At 42.0% G+C, this 19,895-nt stretch overlaps 1 protein-coding gene across 1 annotated transcript in view; it reads left to right on the plus strand.

Moving 5' to 3' along the window:
- Window positions 1–19,895, plus strand: part of LOC149440962 (vomeronasal type-2 receptor 26-like) — a 146,036-nt gene that overhangs the window by 39,780 nt on the left and 86,361 nt on the right. The window lies entirely within an intron of this gene.

Genomic DNA, 19,895 nt, shown 5'->3' on the forward strand with positions numbered 1-19,895 from the left:
ATGATCATTGACACTCCACGAGGTGAGATCTTGCATGGTGCACCACACCTAGGGAGACTGACAGTTGTTTTGTGTTTCTTCCATTTGCGAATGTTTCCACCAACTGTTGTCACCTTCTCACCAAGCAATTTGACGATAGTTTGGTAGCCCAGGCCAGCCTTGTGTAGGTCTACAATCTTGTCCCTGACATTCTTGGACAGCTCTTTGGTCTTTGCCATGGTGGAGAGTTTGGAATCTGATGTTTGATTGCTCCTGTGGACAGGTGTCTTTTATACAGGTAACAAAATGAGATTAGCAGCACTGCCTTCAAGAGACTGCTTCTAATCTCAGCTTGTTACCTGTATGAAAGACACCTGGTAGCCATAAATCCTGCTGAATGATAGGGGATCAAATATTTATTTCTCTCATGTACATGCAAATCAGTGCATCATTTGTTAGACATGCATTTCTTTTGAATGTTTTCTTGTTATTCTGTCTCTCAGTGTTTCAATACACCGAACATTCGATTTTTAGACTGATCATTTCTTTGTGAGTGAGCAAACATTCAAAATCAGCCGGGGATCAAATACGCATTTCCTTCACTGTTCCTTCACTGTATGAGAATAGCTCAGGTGTTTTAGAGTACAGGTGACTTTTAAGGCGTTAACCTAAATACTGTTTCTTTTTTCAGGCAGGGAATTTTAATGCATTGACCAACATTCTCAATCCGCTCCTGCTATCATCATTGTTTCCATTTTCCAAAGACCCTGAAATACACTCAAAATGTGAATTGCAGGAAGCTCTGCTCCCTAGGGAACGACACAGAGAAGGTGATGCGATTGTAGGCACAGTTCTGCAACTTAGCTATGCTGATTCCTCCGTAGGTAGAGAATTGTTTATTCTCCCACCCAGACTCAGAGATTGCATTTTGTAAGTATGCACAACATTTACTTGTAATGTTGAAAGTTTTTTTTTTTAATTTTCGAAATGAAGAAAGTGCCCCAACATTACCTGCAAACTTTTCTCGCTCCTAGGTTAGGCTGCACTGTGTGCAAAGAGGTCAATGGGTCCACCTTTGCTCTGCTGTATGTTGAAAGCCATAGCTAGACACTGTTTTAAATGTGAGATTATTTAACCACTTCAAGTTCGGACATTTCCTTTCTTTCTAGGACAATTTTCAGCTTTCACACTTTGAATGACAATTAAGCGGTCATGCAACACTGTACCCATATGAATTTTATAGCATTTTTCTGAGACAGATAAAACTTTAATTTGGTGGTATTTATTCACCACTGGGACAGGGGCGGACTGACCATTCGAGCACTCGGGCACTGCCCGAGGGCCCGGGGTCAGTAGGGGGCCCCATGAAATGCCCCTTGTACATTTTATAGGCTTTTTTGGGTGTGCTTTGGGTGTGGGCAAGGACACAGGGGCTCCATGATCCCCCATTGCTCGGGGGCCCCATGAGTTGTCAGTCCACCCCTGCACTGGGATTTTTGTTCTTTTGCTATATAAATGAAAAAGTCCAAATATTTTGAAAAAAAAGTGTTTTTCTTATAAAATTTTGCAAATAAATAATCTTTCTTCATAAATCTTGGGCAAAATGTATTCAGCTATCTTTTTAGTAAAAATAAACAACCCAAATTAGTTTATAACGAAGAATTATAATTTTTCAAAATTGTTTTTACATTTTTATTTTTTTTTTATATTATTATTTTTTTTTAACATACTGCCACCATGGTGACACTGTAGTATTTGTGGGGGGTGATGAGGATTTTTTTTTTTACACTGATTGCTTTTTCACCCATAAAGGCTGTAAAAGCAATCATTTCTCCTTCTCTTTAGCTGCATTTTTGCAGCCATTGAGAAATACGGTGAGAGCTGTGATTGGTCACAGCTTGTCACATGGTACAAAGCTGTTGTGAATAGCCTTGTACCATGTGACCTCTGTGATCATTCACAGGTTTAACAAGTAGTAAACAATGATGTCAGAAAGTGACATCTTGTTTACTACCATTCATGTGATCACTGATTAGCCAATCAGTGATCACATGATCGGGACCTCACACAGAGGTCCTGTACAGTGATGGTAACAGTGGGCACCAGATCGCGGAGTGAGCGCTCCCAGGGAGCACGCACAGGCAGTAAATACCGGAGGACATTTAAAAACGGCCACCTGCTCCTGCACTGTTCTTGTCCGGCTGTTTATGTACATGGGTTGGACGGGAAGTGGTTAAAAACCCATTATGAATAATAAATAAACCAGCGCAAACATAGACCTCTACACACCGTTAATCAATAAATCAAGTGCATCATAATAAAAATTAATAAAATAATAATAACAATTAATATTATTAAAAATCAAAACGGAAAGTCCACAAAACAGAAAAAATTATTTTTTTGTCCGTGAAATATACATATATATATCAAGTGAAAAAATATATCAAGTGAAAAAATCAAGTGAAAAAAAAATCAAGTGAAGAAACATTAATCAAGTGACTTTCTTCTTTCCCAAAGACTCTTCAAATACACCAAAAAGAAACTTTCACCTTCCACCCGTGAGACCAACATCAAATACACTCACCAGATTTAGGTGAATGGGACACTTTTTAGGACTTTAAGGGATCCTAATACCCTCTTTGCTGATCACTCTAGGGGGATATTCAACGATACAAATAGGCTCCACCGTTCAACCAGGGAGAAAAAACTTACATAGTGTAATATTGCCACTTAGAATCATCCTTCATAATAAAGACTATTACCACTCACATTTTTCTCCTCTTTCAAAAAGCATGTTTATTAAAAGCCAACATCTTCCAGATCGATAATGGACACTGTTAATGCCTCCTTAGAACTCTCACATCCCAGCTCAGGATACAGCAGCAGCTATGCAGACTATGACTTTCCACAAATCCCAGAAAATGGCCGCTGGAACGCACCGCTCGGCGTGCGTTCCACTCACCGGAAGTGACGTCAGACGTACGGGGTAGACCGGAAATGCGTCAACGCGTTTCGCCCCTCCCTGAGTCACATGGTTCCATACCTCTGAAGATGTGCGTGCGCACGTAACGCGTAAGGAGGAGCCTGGACGTCGAGACGCTACGCCGCCGGAGCCACGTGGAGGCCCGGCGGCCATTATTCAGAGTGTCAGGGTTAGTTTGTCTTGCTGACACATCTTTATGATACCTGCCTACTTTGAATTGGATATCATTATTTTAATAAAGCTGCTTTTTATAACCTACTACACTATGGGTGTCCTTTCCTAAAACTCCCTTGAGGAGCTTTTGCTTGCAGAATCTTGATCTTGGAATTCTACACCTAATCGAGAGAAGGAGGATCTGTTGCTGCATCCACAGAGGAGGGATTCACCATTCCTGTAACCGAACCAGCTTTACTCCCCTCTGGATTGAGGATCCATGAGCTCTAGATGCACACTGCGTTTATGTGTCTTACTTCTGGTGAGTGCGTTTTTCAGCCGTTTCCACACGGATCACCAATTCTGAATCCTCATTTGTCACTGGACACGTCCATATGACCAAGACTTTTAGTGGACTTTTATTTGTCTTATTGTCACTACTTTTAGCGCTGCACTATTTTTATGTTATTTCATTTAAGTTTATATTGGTTGCTTAGAGTGCTCAGCCGCTTTCAGGATTAGCGCTCACTGCTGTTTTTTTCTATTTCATATATTTTTTTCACTTGATATATATATGTATATTTCACGGACAAAAAAATAATTTTTTCTGTTTTGTGGACTTTCCGTTTTGATTTTTAATAATATTAATTGTTATTATTATTTTATTAATTTTTATTATGATGCACTTGATTTATTGATTAACGGTGTGTAGAGGTCTATGTTTGCGCTGGTTTATTTATTATTTATTGTGGTTTGTGTTTTTGCACAGTGCACAGCAGCAGTATAGCACCTGTGGGAATCTGTTGGCGCAGGAATAATAGTTTATATAAAAAAACCCATTATGAACCTGTCATAGGGATGGCTGTAAGGCTACGTTCACACTAGCCTTGTGTGCAGGCGGCAGAGAGGCGTTTGGGAAGCGTTTTTACCGCTTCCCAAATGCCTCTGCCAATTCTGCACATTACAGCACATGGTGCTGTTCTAACGGGAGCGTTTGCGTCGCGTTGCGTCGCGGCAAAACGGACGCCTCTGGACGAGTCAGGAGGCTTTGAAGCCTCCTATTCTCGTCTATGGTGCCGCTCCGCAAACGCCCTGCCGGCGTTTGCGGTGCGGTTGCGACGCGGTTGCGGGCGTTTGCGGAGCGGTAACACCACTCAAACTGCATTATAGGCGTTTGTGGGGCGTTATTAACGCTAAGCAAACGCCTAGCAACCGCCGCTAAACCGCGCATGCGGCGTTTGTGGAGCGTTTGCCGAGCGTTAATAACGCTCTGCAAACGCCGGACCAACGCTTGCCAAACGCTATAGGGGCGTTTGGCAAGCGTTGGCAAAACAGCCTAGTGTGAACGAGCCCTAAAAGGGTAATGTATCATCAACACTATGGGGTTGGATTACTAAAGGCAAATAGAATGTGTACTTTGCAAAGTCAATAGCATGAGAATCTTGAAAATCAATTCTCTCCATTTTCAAGGCTATTAGGCCAGATTAGGTAGGATCAAGGGAGAGATGATTGCTTTTACAGCCAGCAGTGTAAAAAAAAAAGTCCTGTTCACTCTCCACAACTAGTACAGTGTCAATATGGTGGCACTGTACTGATAGGGCACAGGTATACAAAAAATACATAAATAAGTAAAAAAAAAAAAAAGTAAAATAATATATATTTTGTAATATATATATATATATACTGTATATATAGTTGTGTTTAAAATAATAGCAGTCAGACATCACTAACCGGATCAATCACTGTTTTTGGTAGAAATTATATTTCTACATGGCAAATAATTTACTAGCAGGTGTAGTAGAGTAATAGAAATCCAACAGACCCAACAGTCATGACATGCATGCTGCTGATTCTGTGTCATTGAATCACTCATTGAAAGGGGCATGTTCAAAATAATAGCCATGTGGAGTTCTATTAGTGAGGTCATTCATTCTTTGAAAAACAGGTGGCAATTATTGCCCTTATTTAAGGAAGGAAGGCAGCAAATGTTGTACATGCTGGTTACAGTGCATTTCTCTCTGAAATTCTGAGGAAAATGGGTCGTTCCAGACATTGTTCACAAGAACAGCGTACCTTGATTAAAAAGTTGATTGGAGAGGGGAAAACATATAAAGAAGTGCAGAAAATGATAGGCTGCTCAGCTAAAATGATCGCAAATGCTTAAAAATGGCAACCAAAACCCGAAAGACGTGGAAGAAAGCGAAAAACTACCATTGGAATGGATAGAAGAATAGCCAAAATGGCGCGGACTCAGCCAACAATCAGCTCCAGGAAGATGAAAGAAGGTGTAAAGTTCCCTGTGAGGACTGTTACAATTAGAAGACGCCTATGTGAAGCCAAGCTATCTGCAAGAAGCCCCCGCAAAGTCCCACTGTTGAAAAAAGACGTGCTGAAGAGGTTACAATTTGCCAAAGAGCACATTGACTGGCCTAAAGAGAAATGGCACAAGATTTTGTGGACTGATGAAAGTAAGATTGTTCTTTTTGGGTCTAGTGGCCGGAGACAGTTTGTCAGACGACCCCCAAACACTGAATTCAAGCCACAGTACACTGTGAAGACAGTGAAGCATGGTGGTGCAAGCATCATGATATGGGGATGTTTCTCATACTACGGTGTTGGGCCTATTTATCGCATACCAGGGATCATGGATCAGTTTGAATACATCAGAATACTTGAAGAGGTCATGCTGCCTTATACTGAAGAGGAAATGCCCTTGAAATGGGTGTTCCAACAAGACAACGACCCCAAACACACCAGTAAACGTGCAACATCTTGGTTCCAGACCAACAAGATTGACGTTATGGAGTGGCCAGCCCCATTCCTGGATCTTAATCCAATAGAAAACTTGTGGGGTGACATCAAAAATGCAGTTTCTGAGGCAGAACCAAGAAATAGAGAAGAACTGTGGAATGTCGTCCAATCATCCTGGGCTGGAATACCTGATCACAGGGGCCAGAAGTTGGGTGACTCCATGCAACACAGATGTACAGCAGTTCTCAGAAACAGTGCGACTACAACCAAATATTCATGAAGTCATTCAAAGGAAAGCAAAATCTTCAAACATTTTTCAGTTTATATAGTGAATGTTTGAGTTTGTAAAGAAGAATACAAACACTGCTATTTTTTTGAACAGTCTAATATTCACTTTTCTTCAATTTCTTTAGAGGAACAACACAAATTTGATCTATTTCTCTTCATGTTTTGATTTGGAATAGAATGTGTCGTGTTCCCAATGCATTTGTGTGGATGGAAATAAAAGCTATTAGAAGGATTTTCAGCTTTATTCACTTTTTTCAACACACTGCTATTATTTTGAACACAACTGTATATAAATATATATATATTATTTTTTTTAATATATACTGATCTGTGTTATTTTATTTAACAAAAAAGGTAGCATAATACATTGTGGCCTAAATTTATGAAGATAAATTATTTATTTGCAAAATTTTATAAGAAAAACACATTTTTATTCAAAATGTTCAGTCTTTTTTTTCATTTGTATAGCAAACCCAGTGGTGATCAAATACCACCAAAAAAAAGCTCTATTTGTGTGGGAAAAAAAAGATAAAAATGTCATATGGGTACAGTGTTGCATGAGAGCGCAATTGTCATTCAAAGTGCAACAGTGCTGAAAGCTGGAAATTGGCCTGGGCAGGAAGGGGGTGAAAGTGCCCTGTAGGCAAGAGGTTAAAGGGACCGATCCCTGGCTCTGGTTTGACAATCTATTGAAAGCTCAAAGGTGTTTGATTACTATCACAGGGCATTGGGAAAGTAAAAAATACAGTTCAATGGAGAGCAGCTTTTTTAATAAAGGAAGAAAATGAAACATAAAAAAGCACAATTTATTTAACCCCTCGCCTACAGGGCACTTATACCCCCTTCCTGCCCAGGTCAATTTCCAGCTTTCAGCGCTGTCGCACTTTGAATGACAATTGCGCGGTCATGCAACACTGTACCCATATGAAGTTTTTATCATTTTTTTGAGACAGATAGAGCTTTGTTTTGGTGGTACTTAATCACCTCTGGGATTTTTATTTTTTCTTAAACAAACCAAAAACCACTGAAAATTTTGAAAAAAAGTGTTTTTTCTTAGTTTGTGTTATACAATTTTGTAAATAAGTGATTTTTCTCCTTCACTGATATGCGCTAATGAGGCTCCAGTGATGGGCACTGATAGGCTGCACTGATGGACACTGATAGGTGACACTGATGGGCACTGATGAGGAGGCACTGGTAGGTTGCACTGATGGGCATTGACAGGCATCACTGATGGGCACTGATAGGCAGCACTGATACATGACACTGATATATGGCACTGATAGGTGGCACTGATAGGCAGCACTGACTGGCACTGATAGGCAGTATGGCTGGCACTGTTAGGCGGCACTGACTGACACTGTTAGGTGGCACTGACTGGCACTGATAGGTGGCACTGATGAGCACTGATAGGTGACACTGACTGGCAGTGATAGGTGGCACTGATTGGCAGCACTGATAGGTGGCACTGATTGGCATTGATAGTTGGCACTGACTGGCACTGATAAGTGACATTGAAAGGCAGCTCAGATGGGCACTGATATGTGGCATTGATGTGCACTGGTATGCACTGATATGTGGCATTGATGTGGCACTGATGGGCACTGGCATGTGGCACTGATGAGCACTGACTGCTGGCATTGATGGCCACTGACAGGTGGCACTTCTGGGGCCACACTGATCATCAGGGCACACTGATCATCAGTGCCCTGATGATCAGTGTACATGTCCCCTCCACGGAAAGCCGATTACCGGCTCTCCTCTCCTCCGTCAGCGTGACAGCACGAGAGGAGAGAAATGCCGATAACCGGCATTTCCGTGTTTACATGTGATCAGCTTTGATTGGACACAGCTGATCACATGACCGAGCCGACATCTTCGGCTCTTTCCGTGATCCGCTGTGTCCCTGCGATTGCCGCGCTGCGTGCTCCCTGAGCCGCGCATGCGCGGTGAGAATGGAAGGACATCATAAGACGTTCTATCAGAACGAGAGAACCACCTTGCGCCCGTCATTGTACTATATGGCGGACGGAAGGTGGTTAAATAGCATGCTTAGTGAATTATTATTAGTATATTATTATTATTCAGGATTTATGGCGCCAACAGTTTGCTCAGCGCTTTACAATATAATGGGAGACAATACAGCAACAATACAGTTCAATACAAGAGGGTTAGGAGGGCCCTGATCCTTGAAACTAATAATCTAGGACAGTGGTCGGCAAGCCGCTGCTCGCGAGCCACATGCGGCTCTTTACACATTTTAATGCGGCTCTTCTGTGTGCCGGGCGCTCGCTCCCCTCCCCTCCCTTCTCTCCCTCCTCTCGGGCGGCCGCTCCCCTCCCCTCCCTCCTCTCGGGTGGCCGAGGACTCTGCAGCTAGCCCAGCAATGATTGGCCAGTCTCGCTGCCACTCACATCCTGATAGCTAGTGATTGGCTGTCAGGATGTGTGTGGGCGGGGCAGCGTGACGAACATGAGGGGAGCTAGGCTCCTCTCACAGTCCGCCCTGAAGACCGGAACGGCGCGGGGAGCACGGCGAGAGGAACGCGCGGAGAAAGGTAAGTGAATTGACACAGGAGGGACTTGACTTACTACTTGCTACTTACTTACTACTACTATATGGGGGATGAATTACTATATGGGGGATGAATTACTATATGGGGGATGAATTACTATGGGGGATGCATTACTATATGGGGGATGAATTACTATGGGGGATGAATTACTATATGGGGGATGAATTACTATATGGGGGATGAATTACTATATGGGGGATGAATTACTATGGGGGATGAATTACTATGGGGGATGAATTACTATATGGGGGGTGAATTAATATGGGGGATGAATTACTATAGGGGGGATGAATTACTATATGGGGGATGGATTACTATGGGGGATGAATTACTATATGGGGGATGAATTACTATAAAAACTTATTGAAACTAAAAACAGTGTACCATCCTATGTATTTTCAGTTTTAAAAATGTGGCTCTCAAAATAAATTTCAATCGTGGTTTTGGCGAGATTTGGCTCAGTTGAAAAAAAAGGTTGCCCACCACTGATCTAGGAGAATGCCTTAAAATTTATATTTCCAATTTAACGGTCACATTTGATAAAAACCCTACTATATGTTTCTAATGTGTTACCATTCATACAGCATGCCTAAAAAAAGGTTAAACCTGTTTGCGCTGACAATACACATATATTATTTTATGTATACTATTATGTATTCTATACATTATTTAATAAGGCCAAACAAATTTTAAATAATTTACCCTTTTTTTCTTTTTTGGCAGTGGAGCTGTAGTTAGCCACTTTTCTATGCCAGGTTACCTCAATATCAATTGCCTTAGGTAATCTGTGGGTGACCATTTTACTCTGGTATTGGGCACTCCCACTACCCCACCCAAACTGTAGACTTCTAAGTGATGCTTTGGATTGGTGTAATTATACATTTCCCTTTTTTGTTCCTTTTGCTACATGTCTGCAATCTGATTGCCTTAAGATATTTTCTGTATTGATAGTATCACAGATATTGTTCCTAATCTTTAATCCCTATCCTTTACATATACTTCCTCCTTTTTTTTTACTCTCTCCTCTTCCCTTAAGGATGAAAATACCAATCTCTAGACCCTGTGACCAATAACAGGTCTATTATATATGTATCCTATTATCAGTAGATTTAACTGTTGTTATTTGCTTACTGCCACAATGGTTTACTCCTTGTTGGGGAAAAAGTTTTTCTCTTTCGTCCGCATCCAGAGAGATTAGCTACAGTGCCATAGGCTGTAAACATTTTGACAATGTTGCGCACAGTGGACACAGGACATTAAGATCTGTTAATTGATACTGGTGCCAATAATATTGCCCAGTCCGTTTTGGGGGTTTTGCATGCAATGTGTCAGACTTGGCTTTTTGTTCCATACCAATAGAAACAAATACACATGAGAATGCCTAAGCATTTGTAATTGGGAGAAATGGTGCATTGCCTGAGATAAATACAGGGGTGCCAATATTTTTGCCCATGAATATATACACTATATTGCCAAAACTATTGGGCCAGCCCTCAAAATCATTGGATTCAGGTGTTTCAATCACCTCCAAGGCCACAGGTGTATAAAATCAAGCCCCTAGGCATGCAGACTGCTTCTACAAACATTTGTGAAAGAATGGGTCGCTCTCAGGAGCTCAGTGAATTCAAGCGTGGTCATATGATAGGTTGACACCTGTGCTATAAGTCCATCCTTGACATTTCCTTGCTACTAATGCAGGCCATAGATGGGGAGAAAACCAGACGATTTTTCTTTAAAAAAAACAAAAAATCGGTCGTTCAAGTGGCCGACGTTACCAGGAATGGTAAAAAAATCAGCCGATTTTCATCCTGTCTACAGCAAAAAGTGTCTCTGCAGAGAGCTCCACTATTTCTTTGACATTTACAGTGGCTGCAACAATGTATCTATTTGTATCCATTTCGGATACAGATGTTTTTATTCGGAAACAAATAGATACATTGTTTCAACCGCTATAAATGTCAAAGCACTGTCAAAGAAATAGCGGAGCTCTCTGCAGGGACACTTTTTGCAGGACTGGAATTCTTCTTCTTCATCCTCTTCTTCTTCTTCCTCTTCTTCATCCTCTTCTTCTTCTTCATCTTCTTCATCCTCTACTTCTTCTTCTTCCTCTTCTGCTTCCTCCTCTTCTTCTTCTTCCTCTTCTTCTTAATCTTCTTCTTCTTCTTCCTCTTCTTCTTCATCCTCTTCTTCTTCTTCCTCTTCTTCTTCTTCATCTTCTTCTTCATTCTCTTCTTCATCCTCTTCTTTCTCTTCTCCTTCCTCTTCTTCTTCTTCATCCTCTTATTCATCCTCTTCTTCTACTTCATCCTCTTCTTCTTCTTCTTCTTCTTCTTCTTCATCCTCTTCTTCCTCTTCTTCTTCCTCTTCTTCTACTTCTTCATCCCCTCTTCTTCCTCATCCTCTTCTTCTTCATCATCCTCTTCTTCTTCATCATCTTCTTCTTTTTTTTTTCTGCTTCTTCATCCTCTTCTTCCTCTTCTTCTTCATCCTCTTCTTCTTCATCATCCTCTTCTTCTTCTTCATCCTCTTCTTCATCCTCTTCTTCTTCTTCATCCCCTTCTTCATCATCCTCTTCTTCATCCTCTTCTTCCTCTTCTTCATCCTCTTCTTCTTCATCCTCTTCTTCTTCTTTTTGTCTTCCTCTTGCAGGTCACAGCTCATGCGCAGATTTTTTATCGGTAAAAAGATCGGCCGATTTGCCCATAATTGCCATGAAAATGGGCCGATCGCCAAAATCGGCCGATCTTTTTCCAACTTTACCGATAAAAAAAAATCTGCCAAAATACCGAAAAATGGCCGAACAATTAACCCACTAACGATCCGAAAATCGGCCAATTTGATTTTCGGTCGAAAAATCGGCCGATTTTCGACCCATCTATGGCCTGCATAAATATTCCTCGGTCAACTGTTAGTGGTATTAGAACAAATTACAGAAAGGGGTCAGCTCACACTGAAGTGCACAGTGTGCAGAAGTTGCCAACTTTCTGCAGAGTCAATAGCTAAAGACCTCTAAATTTTGCATGGCCTTCAGATGAGCACAGCAACAGTACGTAGAGAGCTTCATGGAATGGGTTTCCATGACCGAGCAGCTGCATCCAAGCCTTACATCACCGAGTGCAATGCAAAGCATCGCATGCAGTGGTGTAAAGTATGCTACCACTGGACTCCAGAGGAGTGGAGATGTGTGATGAATCACTCTGATGGGCGTGTCTGGGTTTGGTGGTTGCCAGGAGTACAGTACTTGCATGACTGCATTGTGACAAGTGTAAAGTTTGGTGGAGGGGGGGATTGTAGTGTGGGGTTGTGTTTCAGGGGTTGGGCTTGGCCCCTTAGTCCCAATGAAGGGAACTCTTAAGGCATCAGCATACAAAGACATTTTGGACAATTTCATACTACCAGCTTTGTGTGAAGAGTTTGGGGATGGCCCTTCCTGTTCCAATATGACTGCGCACCAGTGCACAAAGCAAGGTCCATAAATACATGGATGAGCGAGTTTGGAGGAACTTTACTGGCCTACATGTCTTTACACCAGATCCTGACCTCAACCCGATAGAGCATCTTTGGGATGAATTAAAGCAGAGACCTTGAGCCAGGCCTTCACGTCCGACATCAGTGCCTGACCTCACAAATGCTCTTCTGGAAGAATGGTCAAACTTTCCCATAGACACCCTCCTAAACCTTGTGGACAGCCTTCCCAGAAGAGTTGAACCTGTTATAGCTGCAAGTGGTGGGTTAACTCAATATTCAACCCTACGGACTAAGACTGGGATGCCATTAAAGTTCCTGTGTGTGTAAAGGCAGGAGTCCCAATATTTTTGGCAATATAGTGTATATATATCTACCTATGGTGTCCCTGTCACCCCCTCAAAAGCTAACTCAACTGTTCATACTCCATGTTCTCCCCTCAGAAGTTAATTCAGTATGGCAGCAGAATAACGCAATGTGTACAGTCCCAACATATGTATTGGAGACGTCCAAAACGTCATAGATATTGGCCTGATGTGTTAACCACAATAAATAATGTTTTTCATATTTCCTTTTTAATGGAACCCAAGCTGTGCTTGCTTGATTTTATGGAAGAGGAAATAATGCCCCCAGCCATTCAGATATCTGTTCATTGGGTTCTGTTTTTGGCCCCTACATTTATTGCACAGTGGTGGACTGCTGCCACTCCGCCATGCCACACTGCATAGATCAACATGGTTAAAGATATTTTGACATTAGGAAGTTGGGGGAAAGAGTGTGCAAGTGTCTTAGGGTGGTGTGAGTCTGCAACGCCCTCACCGTGAAGAGTCTGGTAGATATTGGCATGAGGCAACTAATAATACTGTGGCTGTGTAAGTAGATGGTCCATGTGTTGGAGAGTCAGTGACTGTGTGCAGCTTTTGGTCTGTCAGTGAGCTCTCTCCTGACCCAAATTGATTCCAGGACTCAAGCTTTCACCAGAAGGACAAGCATGCATAATCCGATAAGAAGTTGCTTGTCCCTCTGATGACATAGGGTCAGGATAGGTGGATCCATGGATGGACATAGGGAATCAATTAGCCATTACACTGCAGACTGCAGCCACCACATGTGAACCCACCATTACAAGGAGACCCTTAAAGTCTTGCTACATTGTATCATAGTGATGTATGGAGGAATCTTATTTACAGCCTTGAGCTCTGAGCATGCAGCCTTGTTTCCCTGTGGTGCCGTTCCTTCCCCGCTATGATGTGACGTCCGCCCGACGAGTTCATTCCTCCTGGTTTTAGGAACTTCCAGGTCCAGATGCAGCAGCTTGAGGCTCTTTTTCCATCAACAGTGATCACATCTCAGGATCAGGGGATGTTTAGGCTGTGGAATCTGGCGGTGCAACTTCATTTGTGCTTAAAGGCATTTTTATATTTGTTATCTCGTGAGTGTTTTTAGCTGGAGTTTATTAAAACCATCTTGCATACTGCACTTAGAAGGTGCTTTTTTCCCTCCCCTCCCTTCTTTTTTCATTCTTAGAGTTGGCTCATTCTGGGAAGGCTGCCACTTTGTGCCATATACATCTAGATACATGGACTATTATAAGTTTATTTTGGACTTGTTTTAGGCGTCTTGGAGGCCATGGTCAATTGGTTGATTACATGTTCTTTTGTGCACTGACCTACTTGTATATAGTATTCAAGTCAACCCCATTGTGTCAATGATGTCACCGGAATCCATTGTGATGTCATTCACCAAATAAGGTCATGTACATATCCATTTGGTCAGTGACATTATCTAGGATCCCATTCTTCTTTGTTAAGATTCAGCTGTGGGGCTAGGATATGTCATTTGCAGCAAGGCTTTTGTGGTGGGTTGACGGGCATCATTTATCATGATTATTATTATTATTATACAGGATTTATATAGTGCCAAAAGTTTGTTCAGCTCTTTACATTATGGTTGATGTGACTCTCCATCCCTTGGAGTTCTGATGTGGTGTGGTGTGTTTATTTACATTGTAATTTTCCTCTTATTTATGTAGGGGATGAATATCTGGGTTCCCCTTATTTTAACCACCCCCCGCCCGCCATATAATAATATGACGGGCGCAAGGTTGTTCTCTCGTTCTGGGAGGACATCATATGACGTCCTCCCATTCTCACCACACATGCGCGGCTCAGGGAGCACGCAGCGCGGTGATCGGCGGTGTGCTGTGTCGCTCGGACACAGCGGATCACCGATCACGGAAAGAGCCAAAGATATCGGCTTGGTCATGTGGTCAGCTGTGTCCAATCACAGCTGATCACATGTAAATAGGGAAATGCCAGTTATCGGCATTTCTCTCCTCTCAGAGGAGAGGAGAGCAGGTAATCGGGTTTCCACGGAGGGGACATGTACACTGATCATCAGAGCACTGATGATCAGTGTGCCCTGATGATCAGTGTAGCCCCAGCAGTGCCACCTGTCAGTGTCCATCAGTGCCTTGTGTCAGTGCTCATCAGTGCCACATCAATGCCACATATCAGTGCCCATCTGAGCTGCCTTTCAGTGTCACCCATCAGTGCAAGTCAGTTCCACCTATCAATGCCAATCAGTGCCACCTATCAGTGCTGCCAATCAGTGCCACATATCAGTGCCAGTCAGTGCTGCCTATCAGTGCGCATCAGTGCCGCCTATCAGTGCGCATCAGTGCTGCCTCTCAGAACCAGTCAGTGCCGCCTAACAGTGCCAGTCAGTGTCGCCTAACAGTGCCAGACAGTGCCGTCTATCAGTGCCAGTCAGTGCTACCTATCAGTGATGCCTATCAGTGCCATATATCAGTGCCATGTATCAGTGCTGCCTATCATTGCCCATCAGTGATGCCTGTAAATGCCCATCAGTGCCACCTGCCAGTGCCTCTTCATCAATGCCCATCAGTGCCACCTATCAGTGTCCATCAGTGCAGCCTATAAGTGCCCATCACTGCAGCCTCATTAGCGCATATCAGTGAAGGAGAAATATCACTTATTTACAAAATTTTATAGTAAAAACTAAGAAAAAATGTGTTTTCTTTTCAAAATTTTCAGTGGTTTGGTTTGTTTAAGAAAAAAGTAAAAACCCAGAGTTGATTAACCATTTCAATACCGTGCAATTTTACCCCTTCCTGCCCAGGCCATTTTTCAGGTTTCAGCGCTCTCACACTTTGAATGACAATTGCGCGGTCATACAACACTGTACCCAAACTAAAATTTTATCATTTTCTTCACACAACTAGAGCTTTCTTTTGGTGGTATTTAATCACCGCTAGGGTTTTTATTTTTTGCTAAATTAACAAAAAAAGACCAAAAATTAAAAAAAAAAACACATTTTTCTTTGTTTCTGTTATAAAAGTTTACAAATAAATAATTGTTCTTCATAAATTTAGGCCGAGATGTATTCTGCTACATGTCTTTGGTGAAAATAACCCAAATTAGGATGTATTTTTTAGTTTGTAGGAAAGTTATAGAGTTCACAAACTATGGTAAAGATCTGAATATTGATCAATCCTGAAGTACTGACAGCCAATCTAATTTCTTGAGGTCCAAAAATGTCAGAATAGACAGATATTCCACAAATGACCCCTTTTTGCAGAGTAGACAGTCCGACGTACTTCATAAAAGGCATGGCGAGTTTTTTGAAGTTGTATTTTTATGTCATAATTTTTTGGAAAATGAAAAAATTAAAAAAATTATTTTCACTATTTTTTTTTTACATACTGTCACCAGTGCAGTACAGCATCATCATATAACTGGCATGGCAGTGATCAGGGACACTGACTGGTGACAGTATGAAAAAAAAAATATATATATATATATATATTTTTTTTTTTTTAATTATATTTAATTTTTTATTACATTTTTTTTAATTTTTTTAAGATTTTTTTTTCATATTTTACTATGACCAAAGTAGTACAATGTTACCATAGTAACACTGTACTACTTTGGGGAAGTGATCAGTATTTTTTTTTTTTTTTTTTTTTACACAATTTGCTTATAGCAAAGAATTACTTTGCTATAAGCAAGCATTTACCAGAATGAAATCGATTCATTCAGTTTTTTTTCTTTTTTTTTTTTTTTTTGTGCTTAGCTGTGATTTGGTCACAGCTAATCACATGACATGTGCATGTGATTAGCTGTGACCATTCACAGCTAGGCACTAGTATACAATGGATGGCATCATGAATGAAGCCATCCATTGTATACAACTGTCATGTGACCTGCTGTGATTGGTCACAGCAGGTCACATGGTACCAACAACGGGAGCCGGTACTCGGATCTGTCATCGGCCGTGTCCGAGGTGCACGGCCCGTGACAGATCCCGCTGCTGCGCCGCTCTGCATTACCGCAAACGGCGCATGTGCGGGAGCACGCCAAATGGCGTGCACCCGGAATGAAGAGGCACATCTGAAGCCGCCAAACGGCCATTGGCCGGGCGGCTAATGGTTAAATACCACCAAAATAAAGCTCTATCTGTCACAAAAAAATGCTAAAAATTTCATATGGATACAGTGTTGCATTTCCACGCAATTATCATTCAAAGTGCGACAGCACTGAAAGCTGGACATTGGCCTTGGCAGGAAGGGGGTATAAGTGCCTGGTAGGCTAGCGGTTAAAGAAAGTTTAAGATTCATATAAGTTTCCCCCATGGATCCCCACATCCACCAGGCTGCAGCTGTGAGGAAGAGGCCACATCAACAAGGAAGCAATGTTTTCCCAGGGGAGGCCTCTCTGGCAAGGTACTCTCTTTATGTTGGGGGCACATGACCTGATATGGTTCAGGAGGGGGGTTTACCCCTCCCCCTTTTAAGATCAGGCAGTCTGCACACTCTGGTAGAGGTCTGGTAGGAATTGTAGGGGGCCCACACTACCTTTTTTGTGTGGGGTTCCCCCTTAAAATCCATACCAGACCCCTATTTAGGATAAGGGTATTTTTTTCGTTTTTCTTTTATCCAAAAGTATTAATAGTTGTTGTACCCTAACAAGTGTAACACCCTGCTATACATGTCTAATGCAGGATGTAGAAGCCAATACAAGATGGCAGTGCCCTGCAGAACAGTAGCAGTCACATGTTGAAGAATAGCCATGTGGAACTTGTATGCTGAATTGCAGGACTTTACTGAAGAACAGTGCACCTAGGAACTACATTTCCCAGAGGAGCTTACGTGTGGGCGGGGGCATATATATCTCAAAATTCGGGAGACTGGCCAGGATGAAAGAGGGGAGAGATCAAGGGAGGAGGAAGTGTGTTGACTGATGGAGTGTTGTACCAGGCCGCGGACCCAGAGTCAGAGAGAAAGGAGGAGCAGAAAAAGTCTGCTGATTGTCAGTCTTACCACGCTGCCCAGTGAGCCAGGCAGGAAACCAACCTGTTGCCTAGTTCTCCCAGCTGCCACCGTTAGAACGTATTTGTGTTACAGTCTCATCATCCAAGCTGACTGCAGGACACAAAGCTGCAGACCAGAGTACAGCAGTGCCAAACTGAAACAGCAATTTACTCTTTTATTACTGTTGCCTATGGCCCTTGTCAGAGAGAGAGAGCTGTTCTTGCCTACAGACACATGCCAACTATTACACTTTACCACTTCAAATCTGTCCTTGCTTACTGATTTACAGGGGACTTTACATCAAGTTCACCACCATTAGTAGGAGAGGTACTTACTAATGATCATCTTCACGCCAATTGGGCCCCAACTAGCGTGCAGAAGACTCCATATTGTTCTTAAAGGGACAATGATTGTCTATAGATGAGAGGTCTCTCCATTTTCAAATCTAATCCTTGCCATCAAGTTCTGAGGACCTGTAGTGAGCTTATCTATTTATTGATAGTTGTTCTTGCTCGCTGGTGATTCAACAGCCACCTCAGATTGGAGGCAGTGGATTATTTCTGAAAGCAAGCCTGCTAACAGTTACTGGTATTTTACTGTGGATGCTGTTACTTTACTTAAAGCTGACAAGATGGATTATATTGTTGCATGGGCTAATGCTATTTTGTGTTATTTTTTTTTATTGAGTTAAATTCAAGCTCAGTATAAACTCCATATTGATTTACAGTAACTTGTCTGTGAGTCCCTTTTACAGTGGTGACTTATTCAAGTCACAAGAGTGCAGTGGTGTCAGCAGAGGTTGGGCTTTCAGAGAGAGGTCCAGAATGACAGGGAACCCAAAAATTACTAAGCAACCCTTAACCTCCATGGCGGTATTCCCGAGTGTAGCTCGGGGTAAACTTTCAGTACCAAAAGCGGTAACCCCGAGCTACACTTGGGAATACCCTGCACCGTTGCTCCGGGATCCCTGTATCACTTACCTTGTCTTGCGCTCCCACGACTTCCCTCCTGCAGCGCCCCCTGGCCAACTCCTCCGGCCAATGCTGGCCATCTTCCGGGTTCCGTTCCCTGTGAACGTCGGGGATGTACGGAACGCATGGGGAATGGAACTGGCGGGAAATTTAAAAATGTTAAAAAGTGACATTCACTCAATACACTAAAATCACATAGTAAAACATTACTGTATCAAACAATTTCACATATATTTTGTCCCGAGTGCTTTGTCCTGTGCCCAGCCTACATTTTTACTGTTCTTTCTGCCTGTAAACTGAGAAACGTCCATGGCGTCCAAAAAGCGTCCCTTTAGGTCAAAAGCAGCTTTAGACCGGCTAAAGAACAGCGATAGTAAATCAGAATCACTTGCAGAATTGAGTGATAATGATTCATGGGGGAAATTCGTCATCAGATACTGAAAACGATTCTGCGACTGAGCTCAGTGATGTGCAAACTTGGCGCTATATTTCACATTTCAGTGTTTTTGGTTTGATTAACTTATTGAATTAAATGTATTATTATTATATGATTATTTTTTATGATTATTTATTATATTATACTTTATGATTACGTGTTTAAAATTTTATCATACCCGGGATGTTTACTAGACCCCTTGTTTGGACAGATTTCAGTGAGTTATTCCTAAGAATTACAGGCCTACAATAAAAAAACAACATTTTTCCATGCAAAAAAATGTACCGCTTTGAGCACAGAAATACTGACATATTCAGACTGCCAGGGAGGTTAAGGGGTAGTGCTACACAAATAATGACTGTGAGGCTTCTGGCATCCTAGCTGCCAATGATGTCGCACAGTGTCCTTGGTTGCTAGGATGCAGGTGGCCCCTTGTGTCCTATCAACCAAAGATGCTTACTGCCCTCACAGCAGGAAGTTGTCATTTAGTGGCGGTAGCAATACCACATGAATGGCTTCCGACTGCAAACAAAAGTTTGCTTCAGCTGAGCAGGTAAACACAACTTTAGGTTTTCCTATTCATGAACTGCAAGCATCCAGAGTTCATGGCAAACCCTTTGTTATTACAAACTCATCCCTAGTACTTAGCAGATCCCTTTGAGCACCTGGCTGCAAAATCACTGCAGTTCCCCATGTGTCTACGAATTGTTGTTCACTCCTCTGCTTCCTGATGTAATGGAAACCTCTGAAACTGTATAGAAAGGAGGTTGTGTACTCCACAGTCGCCATTTGTTCAAAGATAAAGATTTAAATTGGCTCCTCATGCATTATTTTTTATTAGCATGCAATAAAAAAATAAAAGCATAAAAAGATTCTTAGGCATGCTCTTTAACCTGCCTGATACATTGTCATAGTTAATTTGTTGCTGTCAGGAATTCCACAGCCGCTTAATGAAAAATAAA

This window comes from Staurois parvus, unplaced genomic scaffold (assembly GCF_062004578.1).
Source record: "Staurois parvus isolate SC_StPar_1 unplaced genomic scaffold, SC_StPar_1.0 ptg001043l, whole genome shotgun sequence".
NCBI classification, from domain to species: domain Eukaryota; kingdom Metazoa; phylum Chordata; class Amphibia; order Anura; family Ranidae; genus Staurois; species Staurois parvus.